We start from the raw sequence: 17990 nt of genomic DNA, 5'->3' as shown, positions 1-17990 counted from the left end.
CAAGGAGGCCGTGATGGCACTATTTTTTTAAGTCCAAAAAGGACACCACATTGGGGAATTGAGCATGGCATTCCATTGGGCCTACTTCTTAACTCTGTCTCCTGCAATGAGTCCTGTAACTGCCACTAGATCGATCACCAGGGTGAACGTGCTCTGTACTGTTATAGGCCAGTGAATTTTGAGCAATGGGCCTGCGATGACACTAGTATATTTTTAAAAATGGTGCTCCACATTGGTGAAAACACATCCTTGTTGGCAAAGATTTCATAACAATTGTGTACCTTAAAGAGCTCCCCTACAAAGCTCCTTTTTGTGTTGCCTGGTTGCTCACATTGGACACAATACACTTCTTATAAATTTGATAAATGCTGTTAGTTTGGCTCAGTAGTTCATTAAAAATATTTCTTTGTTGACTACATTAGTTTCTCTCCTTGAGAGCCATAACTTTGGCTGCCTCAAATGTACAAATGGCAAATATACAAATGGCTATTTGGAATCCAGATTAAAATACTGTATACCGAATGCATTCAGACAATCAAATAGCTGCATTTCTTGTGAAACATTTCCAGATGTGACAGACAATGCTCATAGAGACAGAATCTTGATAAATGTTTGTTTATTCTCTTCACAAACAGTTCTAAGCCTCTATATGTTTGCTGTTTGTCATTGTCATTGTAAAACATTAACATTTACTGAAACTATGCCGGTGGTGGTTTGATCTAAATCCTTGTGGCTTTTATTTTCTAGGGGTTTATTGCCCCTTGTCCGATGAGTCCATGATATCTCAGTTTAATCCAACCTTGAAAAGTGGCCACTTGAAGGTCTGGGTGAAACTAGAGTTACTACATAGTGTAAATCACTATATAAGACCAGAGAAACATGACTAAGACAGATGCCAAAACTGGGGTACCTGTACATGTACAGTGTGCTGGTACCTGCATAATTGGGGACTGTCTTGGTGTTGCTTCTCTGATATTCCAGACGGATGATGTTTAAAAGCCTCTTGGTGATGACCTAACTATATGGTATGTAGTTAATCTTCATATATATGCAATCACTATATTTATTTAACCCTTTCTGACCTCGGACGGGATTGGCCTTCCTGCCAATGTATAAAACAAAGGAATATGGAGCACAAAATGCATATTGTGAAGTGGATTTTCCTGGGCCCATCAAGTATGTGGGTTCCAAGGCCTAATGGGGTGCTAATGACTATGCAGCAGGGCTTACCTTGCCACCAATGTGTAAGAACAAGGAGTATGGGAGTACAAAATGCATATTGCGATGTGGATTTTCATGAGCACATCCAGTATTTGGGTTCCAAGGCCTAATGGGGTGCATATGACTGACTATGCAGCGGGGCTGGCCTTGCTGGCAATGTGTAATACCAAGGAATACGGGAGTACAAAATGCATTTTGTGAAGTGGATTTTCATGGGCCCATTCAGTGTGTGGGTTCCAAGGCCTAATGGGTGCATATGACTGACTATGCAGCAGGGCTTGCCTTCCTGCCAATGTGTAAATCAAAGGAGTATGGGAGTGCAAAATGCATATTGTAAAGTGGATTTTCATGGGCCCATCCACTGTGTGTTCCAAGGCCTAATGGGGTGCATATGATTATGCAGCAGGGCTGGCCGTACCGCCAATGTGTAAAACCAAGGAGTACGGGAACACAAAATACATATTGTGAAGTGGATTTTCATGGGCACATCCAGTATGTGGGTTCCAAGGCCTAATGGGGTGCATATGACTGACTATACAGCAGGGCTGGCCTTGCCGCCAATGTGTAAAACAAAGGAGTATGGAGTACAAAATGCATATTGTGAAGTGGATTTTCATGTTCCCATCCACTATGTGGGTTCAAAGGCTTATTGGGGTGCATTTGAATTGGTAGCAGGACAGGCCTTGAATTCAATGCAACACTTTTTCAGGTCTCCACCCTTGACATCTTATGACAGGGTGTCTCGGATCCCACTCCGTGGTGTCACTTATTCGTCATGTGCCTGCTCTCACACGTGACTTGGGGTTGTGCCTGCAAGGGTTAATCTATCTCCCCACTCTCAGTCCAGCATTCAACCTCTGTCCTATGCTGTAATGGGAGCATAAATCACACACCGACCTAGGCCACACACCCGCTCATACACGCTGCCACCACTCATCGAATACACGGGCGATGAGTCCCAGACTATTAATACTAGTAATGTCTATTGCTCATAAGGCTCAGACACCTTAGGCTATGGATTCTTTTAGAACATTCAAGGTTCAACTTGTTTAAGTTTTATACTTTAATAACAAAAGGGTCAGTGCTTACAATAAGAAAAAGGTATAAAAATATGATAATAAAAAGACATACAACTTATGCAGAACAGTATAAAATAACAGGAGAAAACTTACAGAAATCATGTAACTGGTACTTGCTTCTGCTCCCTGAGGGTAGGACGAATGTACATTGGATCACACCAGCTTCTCAGGCTGCGCCCATCATGTGAACACAATTCTCTGTCTGCAGCCTAAATTTATAGATTTGGTGTAGAGGTCAGGTTTCTAGACCGGCCCCTCAGGTTAATATCATAATTGCTGGCTTTCTGATTGGCCACAGCCGCGCTACTAATGAATATATTATTTTTCTCTTGAGAAACTTGTGAAAAGGTACTCAGGAATAGATGCCCTCAGGCCGCAATTAACACCTCCCCTCCAAGACCTAGGAGGTGCCAAATGTTAGCTTTCTCCTGGTGAGATATGGAGACAAAATTTCTACTAGTCCCAAGGAAGTACCTATTAACACCTAGGTGCGACTTGCCTTCAGGACAGATGTTACATTATCACTAGTCACACATATAACCCTAGACATATGTCACTACACACATATAGATATATATACACATACAGTTAGGTCCATATATATTTGGACAGAGACAACATTTTTCTAATTTTTGTTATAGACATTACCACAATGAATTTTAAACAAAACAATTCAGATGCAGTTGAAGTTCAGACTTTCAGCTTTCATTTGAGGGTATCCACATTAAAATTGGATGAAGGGTTTAGGAGTTTCAGCTCCTTAACATGTGCCACCCTGTTTTTAAAGGGACCAAAAGTAATTGGACAATTGACTCCAAGGCTATTTCATAGACAGGTGTGGGCAATCCCTTCGCTATGTCATTCTCAATTAAGCAGATAAAAGGCCTGGAGTTGATTCGAGGTGTAGTGCATGCATCTGGAAGGTTTTGCTGTGAAGTAAACATGGGGTCAAAGGAGCTCTCCATCCAGGTGAAACAAGACATCCTTAAGCTGCAAAAACAGAAAAAAACCATCCGAGAAATTGCTACAATATTAGGAGTGGCAAAATCTACAGTTTGGTACATCCTGAGAAAGAAAGAAAGCACTGGTGAATTCATCAATGCAAAAAGACCTGGGCGCCCATGGAAGACAACAGTGGTGGATGATCGCAGAATAATCTCCATGGTGAAGAGAAACCCCTTCACAGCAGCCAACGAAGTGAACAACACTCTCCAGGAGGTAGGCATATCAATATCCAAATCTACCATAAAGAGAAGACTGCATGAAAGTAAATACAGAGGGATCACTGCACGGTGCAAGCCACTCATAAGCCTCAAGAATAAAAAGGCTAGACTGGACTTTGCTAAAAAACATCTAAAAAAGCCAGCACAGTTCTGGAAGAACATTCTTTGGACAGATGAAACCAAGATCAACCTCTGCCAGAATGATGGAAAGAGAAAAGTATGGTGAAGACGTGGTACAGCTCATGGTCCAAAGCATACCACATCATCTGTAAAACACGGCGGAGGCAGTGTGATGGCTTGGGCATGCATGGCTGCCAGTGGCACTGGGTCACTAATGTTTATTAATGATGTGGCATAGGACAGAAGCAGCCGAATGAATTCTAAGGTATTCAGAGCCATACTGTGTGCTCAGATCCAGCGAAATGCGGCCAAACTGATTGGTTGTCATTTCATACTACAGATGGACAATGACCCAAAACATAAAGCCAAAGCAACCCAGGAGTTTATTAAAGCAAAGAAGTGGAATATTCTTGAATGGCCAAGTCAGTCACCTGATCTCAACACAATTGAGCATGCATTTCACTTGTTAAAGACTAAACTTCAGACAGAAAGGCCCACAAGCAAACAGCAACTGAAAACCACTCCCATGAAGGTCTGTCAGAGGATCAAAAAGGAGGAAACGCAGCGTCTGGTGATGTCCATGAGTTCAAGACTTCAGGCAGTCATTGCCAACAAAGGGTTTTCAACCAACTACTAAAAATGAACATTTTATTTAAAATTATTGAATCTGTCCAATTAATTTTGGTCCCTTTAAAAACCGGGTGGCACATGTGAAGGAGCTGAAACTCCTAAACCCTTCATCCAATTTTAATGTGGATACCCTCAAATGAAAGCTGAACGTCTGAACTTCAAGTGCATCTGAATTGTTTTGTTTAAAATTCATTGTGGTAATATCTATAACCAAAATTAGAAAAATGTTGTCTCTGTCCAAATATAAATGGACCTAACTGTATTCCACCACACAGGGGTATTGTGGTGTGTCATAATTCTTGGCAGCCCATCCACTCACAGCATAGGCTACAATAGCTAAGGGGACCCACTGTTTCATAATGGCCTTTTAAGAAGATTAATGCCACCTGATGCACCATTAAAAATAGGCTCTTTGACTTTGAGTCCCTCCTTCGTAAATGAAACAAGATGAGTCTGCTTATGTGTCACATACCACATGGCCAGCTAGGGGTGTTAAATGTCACAATGAAATTTCCCAGTGAATGCATTTGTAGTAGTTGGAAGCAATGTTTAAGTTGAAAAACGATTCAAAAACGTGCATCTGAACTAAGCCTAAGTGGGAGAGGAAATTTTCGGTCTTGGGTTAAATATTTGGCCTTACAGGCAAGTCATTAACCTGCAAAGGATGTACCTTGACATTTCCAAGTTTTGGTTTCGTTTTCATGTGTTTTTTGTGTCACCGGGAAAAATGGCATGAATCTCGGAAAAAAAATGATTAAATCTGTGAACTTGGAGTCAGGAATGCTTCCAGGGGCGATCCCCATGAGGTTCCTTTGTCATTTGAGCAGTGTTTCCATCATTTTCAGATGTTTTTAGACCTTAAAAGGACCCCCGGGGGATCGCAGTAAAAATACTCTGGTCTCCCATAGACTTACATTGGGCTTGTTGTTATGGACGAGTACCCGAGTATTCCAATTTGCTCGACCCGAGCAACGAACACCCGAGCATTTTAGTGCTCGCCCATCACTAATGTCAACGACTCTGCCAATATGACATGGCACACTCAAACCATTCCAGTAAAGGACAGGGTATTGACATACTCAGGAGAAATTGCATAACAAATTCTATGTTCCATTTTTTCTTATTAACCCTCATGAAAATTGAAAACTTTTAGTGGAAAAAATGATACTTTTCCATTGACCTAACTCAATGTTATGCTATTCTTTGAATTGCCTGACAGTTAAAAATTCTCACCACACCCCTAGATTAATTCCTCAAGAGGTTTAGTTTCCATAATGGTATTACTTGTAGTGATTTCTGCTGTTTTGGCATGCCAGTGGCTCTTCAAATTTGACATGGCAGCCGTAATCTATTTCAGAAAAAATTGCGGTCAAAAATTAATTTGGGGTTCTTTCCCTTCTGAGTCCTGCTGTGTGTCAAAGATATCAACATACTCAGGAGAAATCACACAGAAGATTTTGGGTCCATTTTCTCCTGTTACCCTTGTAAAAACGAATAATTTTGGCTAAGGCAAAATTTAGTTTTCATTTTCAGTGCTCCAAGTTATAAAATTCTGTGAAACACCCTATGGGTTCAAGGTGCTCACCACAGCTGTAGATAAGTTTCTTGAGGAGTGTAGTTTCCAAACTGGGGTAACTTTGGGGTATTTTTGTAAATGTGACATGGCATCTGTTATTTATCCCAGCCAATATTGCACTCCAAGAGTTAAATGGTGCTCCTTCACGTCCAAGCTCTGCCAAGTGCCCATGTTTTCCACCACATATGGGGTATCGTGTACTCAGGAGAAATTTCACAACAGACTTTATGTCCCATTTTCTCCTGATACCCTTGTCAAAATGAAAAATTTAGGGCTGAAGCAACATTTTTGCTGAAAATAATGTATTTTCCCATTTTCATGGCTAAATGTTATAAAATTCTGTGAAAAACCTTGTGAGTTCAGGTGCTCCCCACATCTCTAGATAAGTTCTTTGAGGGGTGTAGTTTCTAAAATGGGGTCACTTTTGGGGGCTTACCACTGTTTAAGCACATCAGGGGCTCTGCAAAGGTGACATGAGGTCCACTGTCTATTCCAGCCAATTTTATGCTCCAAAAGTCAAAAGGTGCTCCTTCTCTTCTGAGTCATGCCGTGAGCCCAAACAGTAGATTTCCACAACATATGGGATAGCAGTGTGCAAAAGATTTCATGGTCCATTTTCTCCTGTTACCCTTACAAGACTGAATAATTATATGCTAAAGCAATAGTTTTGGGTGAAAATTTGATCTTTTATTTTCACGTCATTAAATTTTGTGAAGCACCTGCAGTTCAAGGTGCTCATAACATCTCTAAATACATTTCTTTGAGGGGTGTAGTTGGAATTCCTACTGTTTAGGCACACCAGGGGCTCTGAAAATGTGAAATGACTTCCGCTACCTATTCCAGACAATTTTGCAATCCAAAAGTTGAATGGTGCTCCTTCTCTTCCAAGCCCTACCATGTGCTCAAGCAGTAGTTTTCCACCATATATGAAGTATCACTGTACTCAGGAAAAGATTATATTTTGATGTTCTGTAGATATTTACATAGGTTGTGCTAAAGGTACCTTCACACATAACGATTTCGTTAACGATATCGTTGCAACATCACGCTTTTTGTGACGTAGCAATGATCCCGATAACGATCTTATGTGTGACAGCGACCAACGATCAGGCCCCTGCTGGGAGATCGTTGGTCGTTGGGGAATGATCAGGACCTTTTTTTGGTCGCTGATCACCCGCTGTCATCGCTGGATCGGCGTGTGTGACGCCGATCCAGCGATGTGTTCACTTGTAACCAGGGTAAATATCGGGTTACTAAGCGCAGGGCCGCGCTTAGTAACCCGATATTTACCCTGGTTACCATTGTAAAAGTAAAAAAAAAAAACAGTACATAGCTGTGCTCTGCTTTACGGCCGGCGCTGACACAGTCAGTGCGGGAAGCTGACGGCGGGGGACGTGACAGACATCAGAATGTGAGTATGTAGTGTTTTTTTTTTACTTTTACAATGGTAACCAGGAAAAATATCGGGTTACTAAGCGCGGCCCTGCACTTAGTAACTCGATGTTTACCCTGGTTACCCGGGGATTTCGGCATCGTTGAAGACAGTTTCAACGATGCCGAAATCGTTCCCCTGATTGTTGGTCGCTGGAGAGAGCTGTCTGTGTGACAGCTCCCCAGCGACCACACAACAACTTACCAACGATCACGGCCAGGTCGTATCACTGGTCGTGATCGTTGGTAAGTCGTTTAGTGTAACGGTACCTTTAGGGCTTAGTGTTCTAATATACCTATATAATTGAAGGCTTATTGTCTTGTTTGTTCAATTACTACTAGTTGTCCATGTGGTGGCATTCTGACTTTATCATAAGTCAACACTGTGAGGTCTCTTTCAATACATTCAGCTCTAATTTTTAAACAACATTTTAAGCTATTTAAAATGCTTTAGATGTGTGTTTACAATATACTTGTTTATCTTTCTTCTTTTTAGTATTGTAGAAGTAAGAAATAAATGTTAAACCGATGACAACCATTATCAACAGGGAGATTTTTTGATTTTTCTGTATGAATCCATCAACTATATGTATGGTGTGTCATTGCTATATTTTTTTTTTCACCACAGTCAAACAAAAATAATATGTTTTCAGTTCTTGCATGCAGTCATGCATACAAAAATACTACATTGTGTACATTTTTAACACAAACTTTGCTCTTCACAAAGCCTCCTTCCTTGCTCTTCTCTTGTCTGCTCCTCAAACAACTGTGTCCAAGATTTCTCCTGTGCATTCCTTTTACTGTAGTTTGGTGCCCCATCTGGTCAGATTCTCTCCTATATTTGAAACAGATATCAAATCTGTCATATGTATCATAGAACAATTAAAGCCATGAAGAGAGCCTAACATTTCAGATGTTCTCAAAATGAAAGTCAAACAAATTCCACCACTACTTATAGAAAGAAACACCATTTTCTTTTTGCTTTTTTTACAGTTGAGAAAGAGTTGTTTTTCTACATTTTCCTTCCTAGTTCCTTTCAGCATATTTACGTTATCTTGTAATCCTACAGATCCTGTAGTGAAAAATAAAAACAGTTCTAAGGTTATTTACTTCTTCTGATAACATTATATTTGTAGCATGTATTGCATGGTTCATATCTCCAAATCGCTTCTTCAGAGAGGAAGATGACTGGAACTCTAGTGCTACCTATTGGAAGTAGCAATCCTAAAAGCCAATATTATTATTATTTATTTATTTAGCACCATTGATTCCGTGGTGCTGTACATGAGAAGGGTTACATAGAAAGGACAGATATCATTTACAGTAAACCAACTACCAGTGATAGACTGGTACAGAGGGAAGAGGACCTTGCCCTTGTGGGCTTACATTCTACAGGATATCGACCCGTTAATGAGCCTTACCACATGATTAAGGATAAAAACTAAGCAAGAATCTCAATTTACAGACATATTATTTTGAGGTACTGCCCCTCATCAGTGCAAAGTATGAGATGTAATTTGGCTAGGAGAGAGGCATCTGACAGGGATCCAAGGGGTAACATTTCTACTTGTGGAGAGTGACATGAAAAGCATGGCATGCCAACGTGAAAAGCCTTGCAAATGCTCCTCTGGGAAATTAAATATGCACATTTCCTTTTCAGAGAGGAACTCTACTGCTACTAGAACTCTACTGCTTACCTATTGGAAGTAGAAATCCTAAAAGTCAATATCTCCCCTTTAATGAGCCTTCCTACATAATTTAGATTAACCCCTCAATGACCGCCGATACGCCTTTTAATGGCAGCAGTTAAGGGTACATAAACCACAGTGCCGTTAATTAATGGTGCTGAGGAATTAAGATATAGTGCCCCCCAGAGTTGGGATTTCTCGGGTCTCAGCTATCGGGGGTACCTGAGACACCAGAGAACATGTTAAGGGTTAAGGCTAGGATTAGAGTTAGGGTTAGGGTTATGGTTAGGGCTAGGGTTAGAGCTAGGGTTGGGGCTAGGGTTAGGGCTAGGGCTAGTGTTGGGGCCAGGGTTAGGGATAGGGTTAGTGCTAGGACTAGGTTTAGGGCTAAGGCTAGGGTTAGAGTCAGGGCTAAGGTTATGGTTAGGGCTGGGGTTAGGATTACAGTTACGGTTGGGATTAGGGTTAGGGGTGTGTTGGAATTAGGTTTGTGGTTAGGGTTATGGTTAGGGCTGGGATTAGGGTTAGGGGTGTGTTGGAATTAGGTTTGTGGTTGGGATTATGGTTAGGGTTTGGATTAGGGTTAGGAGTGTGTTAGGGTTAGGGTTAAGGTTTATGTACATCAGGGGGTCTCCAAACGCGACATGGCACCACCATTGATTCCAGCCAATTTTGTGTTCAAAAAGTCAAACGGTGCTTCCTCTCTTCTGAGCCCTACCATGCACCCAAGCAGTGGCTTTTCCACACATATGGGTTATCGGTAGGGTTGAGCGACTTTTAGTTTTTTAGGGTCGAGTCGGGTTTTGAGAAACCCGACTATCTCAAAAGTCGAGTCAAGTGGAATCGGTCGATTATCGCGAAAAGTCGGGGATCGACCGAAACACGAAACGCAATGCAAGTCAATGGGGGAGCATAGTCGGCAGTGAGTGGAGGCCAGGAAAACACCTACACTGCCCATTTTAATGGCAAAAACATCCATTCTTGTTACTGAAGCTTGTCAATCTTAATTTACCTGATAATAATAGTAAGGCATTGGATATTGGGGGTCATTTGGCTAAAGTTGTGGGGGGTATGGCTGGTTCAAGTATTTAGTGGGCCCAGGAAATCTGGACCACGTCACAGCAGTGGAGCAGGGAGAGGTAAGTATTTCAACTTTGCAAGTGCTGTGATCCTGAGCAAGCAGGGGGGGTCCACTCGTTGGCATTGGCACTGGCACAGGGCCCCTCAAAGTACGGCGGTGTGTTTGCACGGCAGTGGCGCCTCCCACCGGCAGCGACACTTTTGTGTACTATGAGGAGCCCTGTGCCAGTGACGTCGCCAACGAGTTTCCCCCCCACCTGATGAAGGAACCTGCACCTTCATCTGCACCTTCCTCTTTGTCCCCGTGTAAGGTGGTATGGTATGCAGGAAGGGGAACCTGACTTTCAGCAGGGTCACATTCTTGCTGTGTAGCATGCATGGGGAATGTAGCGTTATAGGTCAATGTACCAGCAGACTCATCTATCACTGGCTGGGCAATGGGCAGGATGAGGAGAAAACACAGATATAGGCCCAAAGAATAAAGTGGGCTAAATGCAGTTCAAAATTGGTAACAGGACTAACCAGGGGGCATTGCTTTGTTCAGTGGAGTGTTACTGTATTGAGAGGCTGACACAGTGAGTAGGCCCAAATCAATAAGTAGGCTAAATGCAGTTCAAAATTGGTAGCAGAAGTAAACAGGCGGCACTGGTTTGTTCAGTGTAGGAGAACATCAAGCAGCGGCAGACACCGTTAGTAGGGCCAACAAAACAAGTAGGCCAAATGCAGTGTTATAAATAAAAACAATTTAACGAGAGCCTGAAGATTGAAGCCAGGGAAAGGCAACCTGGAGAACACCTTGGAGTGGAAGACATCGTTTGTAGAACCCAAACCCAACTTGTAGGCCTAATGCAGTGTTGTTTCAACAACTACTTAACGAGAGCTTGAAGATAGAAGCTCAGGAAAGGCAACCAGGAGAACACCTTGGAGCGGCAGACACTGTTAGTAGGCCCCAACCAAACTAGTAGCACCACTGCAGTTGATGATTAAAAAACTATTTAACAAGAGCCTGAAGATTGAAGCTCAGGAAAGGCAACCAGGAGAACACCTTGGAGCAGCAGACACTGTTAGTAGGCCCCAACCAAACTAGTAGCCCCACTGCAGTTGTTCGATTAAAAAACTATTTAACAAGAGCCTGAAGATTGAAGCTCAGAAAAGGCAACCAGGAGAACACCTTGGAGCGGCAGACACCGTCTCTACAACCCAGACCCAACTTGTAGGCCTAATGCAGTGTTGTTTCAACAACTACTTAACGAGAGCCTGAAAATGTAATTTCAGGACAGGAAACCTGGAGAACAGCACGGAGCGGCATACACCGTTAGTAGGCCCCAACCAAACTAGTAGCCCCACTGCAGTTGTTCGATTAAAAAACTATTTAACAAGAGCCTGAAGATTGAAGCTCAGGAAAGGCAACCAGGAGAACACCTTGGAGCGGCAGACACTGTTAGTAGGCCCCAACCAAACTAGTAGCCCCACTGCAGTTGTTTGATTAAAAACTATTTAACAAGAGCCTGAAGATTGAAGCTCAGGAAAGGCAACCAGGAGAACACCTTGGAGCGTCAGACACCGTCTCTACAACCCAGACCCAACTTGTAGGCCTAATGCAGTGTTGTTTCAACAACTACTTAACAAGAGCTTCAAGATAGAAGCGAGGGAGAGGCAACAGAGAGAACACCTTGGAGCGGAAGACTCAGTTTGTAGACCACAAGCTGTAATTCTGACAAGCTGAAAATCAGCCTTTTTTTTTTTTTAAAGGGGGAGGACAGCTGTATTAAGTGGCGCAGACAGACACTGCTAGTAGGCCTTACACCACAAAGTAGGCTCACTGCAAGATGAAAAAAAGTTACATGGGTACACGGTTGGCATTGGTGTGCTCAGCGGAGGACAAATGGAAGGAGGGACCACCGCAGACAGACTTAGTAGGCCTAAAATTTAAAAAAATGGGCTCAAAGCAGTTTGAATTATCTTGCAGGGGTACACAGGCAGCATTGGTGTGGTCAGCGGAGGACAATTGGAAGGAGGGACCGCAGACAGACTTAGTAGGCCTAAAATAAAAAAAATTAGGCTCAATGCAGTTTGAATTATCTTGCAGGGGTACACAGGCAGCATTGGTGTGGTCAGCGGAGGACGATTGGAAGGAGTGTTATGATCAGGTGGCCTTGGTGCAGCATGAAATGACCTTCGCTGGAGCAGTGGTAACTTTACTGACCGCAAACCCTGATCCTATCACCGCAACTAGAAGTAGCCGTGGGGTGTGCCTAACCAGACCTAGACACCTCGACACAGCCTAAGGACTAAATATCCCTAAAGATGGAAATAGGAAAACTCTCTTGCCTCAGAGTATATCCCCAAAGGATAGATAGCCCCCCACAAATAATGACTGTGAGTAGGAGAGGAAAAGACGCACGCAGACAGAAAACAGGGATAAGCAAAGGAGGCCACATCTACCTAGATAGGAAAGGATAGTACAGGATACTATGCGGTCAGCATAAAACACTACAAAATATCCACAGCAGAAAAATACAAAAACTCCACCACCTAACTAAAGATGTGGACTCCAGCGAGTCCAACTAGACTGAGAAAAACATCAGGCACAGTCTAGCAGGAACAAAATAGAAACAAGATAAGCACAGAAAATAAACACACAGCAGTGTGTCTAAAAAAAATGAAGCAAACACTTATCTTAGCTGAATTGGCAGCAAGCAGGAGAGGCCAGGCAGAGGACCAACACTTCCAAAGGAACATTGACTACTGGCAAGGACTAATGAGTCCTGCACAGCTAAATACCCCAGTCAAAATTGCAATTAGCAGAAACACCTGTCCAAGACTGCTGCTCAGGAATAACTGCATTACCATCAACAACCACCGGAGGGAGCCCAAGAGCAGAATTCACAACAAAGGAGTGTCTGACACAGTTAGTACTCCCAAAAAATAAATAGATGTTAATGTCTCGCAAAACAACAAAACCAAAAAACAAAGGGTGACATACTTAGGTAAAGGGATGGGCTCCTCTGCTGAGTTTCAGTCATAGTAATTTGGCGCTAAGTATTTACTGGTGTCAATATAGGACACTGACCCTGACTATTTTAACTAGCATCATACATGTCAACAAATTGGTATTGTCAGTGCCAGGCATTAAAGGATGTCAGCGCATAGACTAAACATTGGTGGAGCTGTGAGAGATAATTTTGCAAGTGGTTGAACAGTGTTTGAGCTGGGGGGGGAACTCTCTTGTGGCCGGCAGTACAGGCCCAGGGCCCCTCATGTTACAACAGTGTGTCTGACGTTGGTTGCGCGCCACCACCGCCAGAGACACTTTATTGTACTATGAGGGACCCAGTGGCAGTGCCGTCGATCAAAAATGGGCACACTCACCTCTTCAGACAAATGGCACTCTCACGGGTGCTTGCGCCAAGTGGCGAGACCACGGCCCCGTGGGGGGAGTTAGCCCATTTAGGGAGGTGTAAACATGTCGTATGCTGGACAATCAGCTGCTGCAAATTAAGAGATTGGAACAGTCAGTAAGACCAGTCCACAAGCGAGACCTTTTTATAGGAAAGGTGGGGCAAAATAATTCAAAATCCATGAATGGTTCATTTTAATGAAGGTTAGATCATCAACATTTTGGGTAGCCAGATGAGTCCTTTTTTCGGTCAGTATTGAACCAGCAGCACTGAATACTCTTTCTGATAGGACGGTAGCTGCTGGGCAAGCAAGCTCCTGCAATGCAAATTCTGCCAATTTAGGCCAGGTGTCTATTTTGGATGCCCAGTAATCAAATGGGAATGACGGTTGTGGGAGAACATCGATAAGGGATGAAAAATAGTTAGTAACCATACTGGACAAATGTTGTCTCCTGTCACTTTGAATTGATGCTGCAGTAGCTGTCCTGTCTGCGGTCATTGCGAAATCAGTCCACAACCTGGTCAGAAAACCCCTCTGTCCAACGCCACTTCTGATTTGTGAACCTCTAACACCTCTGCCCTGTTGCGCCCTGCAGCTCGTGTGAGAACCATCACCGGCGCTGTGTGCTGGGAATGCCTGAATCAAACGGTCTACAAGAATTGCTTGTTTGGTTGCTAATATTTGTTCGAGGTTCTCATGTGGCATGATATTTTGCAATTTGCCTTTATAGCGAGGATCAAGGAGGCAGGCCAACCAGTAATCGTTATCGGTCATCATTTTAATAATGCGTGGGTCCCTTTTGAGGATACGTAAGGCATAATCTGCCATGTGGGCCAAAGTTCCAGTTGTCTAATCTGTGGTTGTGCTGGGTTGAGGGGCAGTTTCAGGCAAATCTACGTCACTTGTTTCCCTCAAAAAACCTGAACCCGGCCTTGCAACGCCACCAGTTTCTATTGGCCCCGGAGAAGCTTCCTCATTCAAAAAATACTCATCCCCATCATCCTCCTCATCCTCCTCCTCTTCGCCCACTACCTCATCCTGTAGATTGCCCTGACCAGACAATGGTTGACTGTCATCAAGGCTTTCCTCTTCCTCAGCTGCAGACGCCTGCTCCTTTATGTGCGTCAAACTTTGCATCAGCAGACGCATTAGGGGGATGCTCATGCTTATTATGGCGTTGTCTGCACTAACCAGCCGTGTGCATTCCTCAAAACACTGAAGGACTTGACACAGGTCTTGTACCTTCGACCACTGCACACCTGACAACTCCATGTCTGCCATCCAACTGCCTGCCCATGTATGTGTATCCTCCCACAAATACATAACAGCACGCCTCTGTTCGCACAGTCTCTGAAGCATGTGCAGTGTGGAGTTCCACCTTGTTGCAACGTCGATGATTAGGCGATGCTGGGGAAGGTTCAAAGACCGCTGATGGTTCTGCATACGGCTGGAGGGAACGGGCGAACGGCGGATATGCGTGCAAAGTCTGCGCACTTTGAGGAGCAGGTCGGGTGACCTTGGATAACTTTTCAGGAAGCACTGCACCACCAGGTTTAAGGTGTGAGCCAGGCAAGGAATGTGTTTCAGTTGGGAAAGGGCTATGGCAGCCATAAAATTCCTTCCGTTATCACTCACTACCTTGCCTGCCTCAAGATGTACAGTGCCCAGCCATGACTGCGTTTCTTTCTGCAAGAACTCGGACAGAACTTCCGCGGTGTGTCTGTTGTCACCCAAACACTTCATTGCCAATACAGCCTGCTGACGCTTGCCACTAGCTGTCCCATAATGGGACACCTCGTGTGCAACAGTGGCAGCTGCGGATGGAGTGGTTGTGCGACTGCGGTCTATGGACGAGCTCTCGCTTCTGCAGGAGGACGAGGAGGAGGAGGGGACGCGAACGCCTACAGCCAACTGTTTCCTAGACCGTGGGCTAGGCAGAACTGTCCCAATATTGCTGTCCCCTGTGGACCCTGCATCCACCACATTAACCCAATGTGCCGTGATGGACACGTAACGTCCCTAGTCATGCCTACTGGTCCATGCATCTGTTGTCAGGTGCACCTTTGCACTCAGATTGCCTGAGTGCATGGATGATGCGGTCTTTTACATGCTGATGGAGGGCTGGGATGGCTTTTCTCGAAAAGAAGTGTCGACTGCGTAGCTCGTAGCATGGTACAGCGTAGTCCATCAGGGCTTTGAAAGCTTCGCTTTCAACTAACCGGTAGGGCATCATCTCTAATGAGATTAGTCTAGCATGTGGGAGTTCAAACTCTGTGTATGCGGATGCGAGGATGAGTACTTCCTTTTCCTAACTAGAGTCTCATGTAGGGTGAGCTGGACTGTAGAGCTGCAGATCGTGGAACTAGCAGGGGTGCCGGTGGACATGGCAGACTGAGAGAGGGTTGGAGATGGTATTCTTGCTGGTGCCCTACATGCAGTGTTTCCTACTACGAAACTGGTGATTCCCTGACTGCTTTGGCCTGGCGACGAAACCTGCACATTTACTGCAGGTGGTGCGGGAAATGGTGGGCTTACAGTGAGGGAAGGGATGTAGCATTCCTGACTAGCTTCATTGGCCGAGGGTGCTACAACCTTAAGGGACCTTTGGTAGTTAGTCCAGGCTTGCAAATGCATGGTGGTTAAATGTCTACGCATGCAACTTGTATTTAGACTTTTAAGATTCTGACCTCTGCTTAAGGTAGTTGAACATTTTTGACAGATGACTTTGCGCTGATCATTTGGATGTTGTTTAAAAAAATGCCAGACTGCACTCTTTCTACTATCGGATACCTTTTCAGGCATTGCAGACTGAGCTTCTTTAACTGGATGTCCACGCTGTCCTACAACTGGTTTTGGTTTTGCCACGTGTTTTTGGCCAGATACGGGCCTGGCAGATGGAACCTGTTGCGATGTTGATGCCTGCTGTGGCTCCTCCTCCTCCGCTTCAGAACTATTGCCGCTTGCACCCTGTTCCCCCAATGGCTGCCAACCGGGGTCAACAACTGGGTCATCTATGACCTCCTCTTCTATCTCGTGTGCAACTTCGTCTGTGTCACCGTGTAAGCTGGTGGTATAGCGTTCGTGACAGTGCACCATAATCTCATCAGGGTCTGATTCTGGATCAGTACACTGCGAGGGTAATGTTCTGGTCTGAGTCAAAGGAACAGCATAGTAATCTGGCTGTGGCTGTGCATCTGTGCACTCCATGTCCGATTCAACTTGTAATGGGCATGGCCTGTTAACTATTTCACTTTCTATCCCAGGAACGGTATGTGTAAAGAGCTCCATGGAGTAACCCCTTGTGTTGCCTGACGCATCCTTCTCTGTTGTTCTTGGTGAAGAAGACAAGGAAGCGACTTGTCCCTGACCGTGGATATCCACTAACGATGCGCTGCTTTTACATTTAGCAGTTTCAGAAGAGGAGGTGAAAGAGCTAGAGGCTGAGTCAGCAAGGAAAGCCAAAACTTGTTCTTGCTGCTCTGGCTTTAAAAGCGGTTTTCCTACTTCCAGAAAAGGGAGCGTTCAAGGACTTGTGTAGCCAGACGACAAACCTGGCTCCACAGCTCGAGACTTAGGTGCTATATTGCTTTTCCCACGACCACCTGATGCTCCACCACTACCATCATTACCAGCTGGCAATGACCGCCCACGGCCACGATCTCTTCCACCAGACTTCCTCATTGTTTGAAAAACGTAACCAAACTAACGGTATTTGTTACTATAAAACCAGTTACAAGGTGAACTCAAACTTCTGTTGGATTTATATATCCCTTTATAGGTGGGTGAGACTGCAGGGAAAATCAGGCCCAATGTATAACAGTACACAGCTTCAGTGGCAGACAGATATGCCACTAACAGGACTGATGCTGATGCAGACACTACCAATAAAAATCTCCCGCTTTTTATTTTTTCTGGGAGAATATTGAAGAAATGTGGCCCACTCTTATACAGTATATGTTCTGTGGCACAAAATTAGAGACAGATGCCACACACAGCACTGGCAATGAGGCAGAATTGCCAATCTTAATCTCCCATTTTTTTTTTCAGGGAGAATTTAAAAGAAATCTGGCCCAGTATTACACACTAGGTTTAATGTGGCACAAAATTAGAGACAGATGCCACACACAGCACTGGCACTGAGGCAAAATTGCTAATCTTAATCTCCCACTATTTTTTTTTTATTCATGGGAGAATTGGCAAGAAATCAGGCCCACTGTTAGGCCGCCATCACACTTGCGAGTTTTACGGACGTAAGAGCGCAGAAAATATGTCCGTAAAACTCGCAAAACAAACGGCACAATTATTCTCTATGCCCCTGCTCCTATCAGCCGTATTTTACTGATCAGTATTATACGGCTTTCTATGGCCATAGAAAATCGCAGCATGCTGCGTTTGTCACCGTATTGCGCAAAAAAAATGCCAATGAAAGTCTATGGAAGCCCCAAAAATATGGATTACACATGGACCAGCAGTGTGACTTGCGAGAAATACGCAGCGGTGTTAGAGAGAAAAGCCGATAATTCAGTGTGGTGTACAGTAA

The 17990-nt window shown here is 44.1% G+C and overlaps 1 long non-coding RNA gene across 1 annotated transcript in view; it reads left to right on the top strand.

Moving 5' to 3' along the window:
- LOC138680713 (uncharacterized) overlaps window positions 1-17990 on the top strand; it is a 534734-nt gene that overhangs the window by 172670 nt on the left and 344074 nt on the right. The window lies entirely within an intron of this gene.

This window comes from Ranitomeya imitator, chromosome 5 (genome assembly GCF_032444005.1).
Source record: "Ranitomeya imitator isolate aRanImi1 chromosome 5, aRanImi1.pri, whole genome shotgun sequence".
Lineage (NCBI taxonomy): Eukaryota > Metazoa > Chordata > Amphibia > Anura > Dendrobatidae > Ranitomeya > Ranitomeya imitator.
Note: the sequence above shows the minus strand (reverse complement) of the source record. Positions and strands in the feature narration are given on the sequence as shown.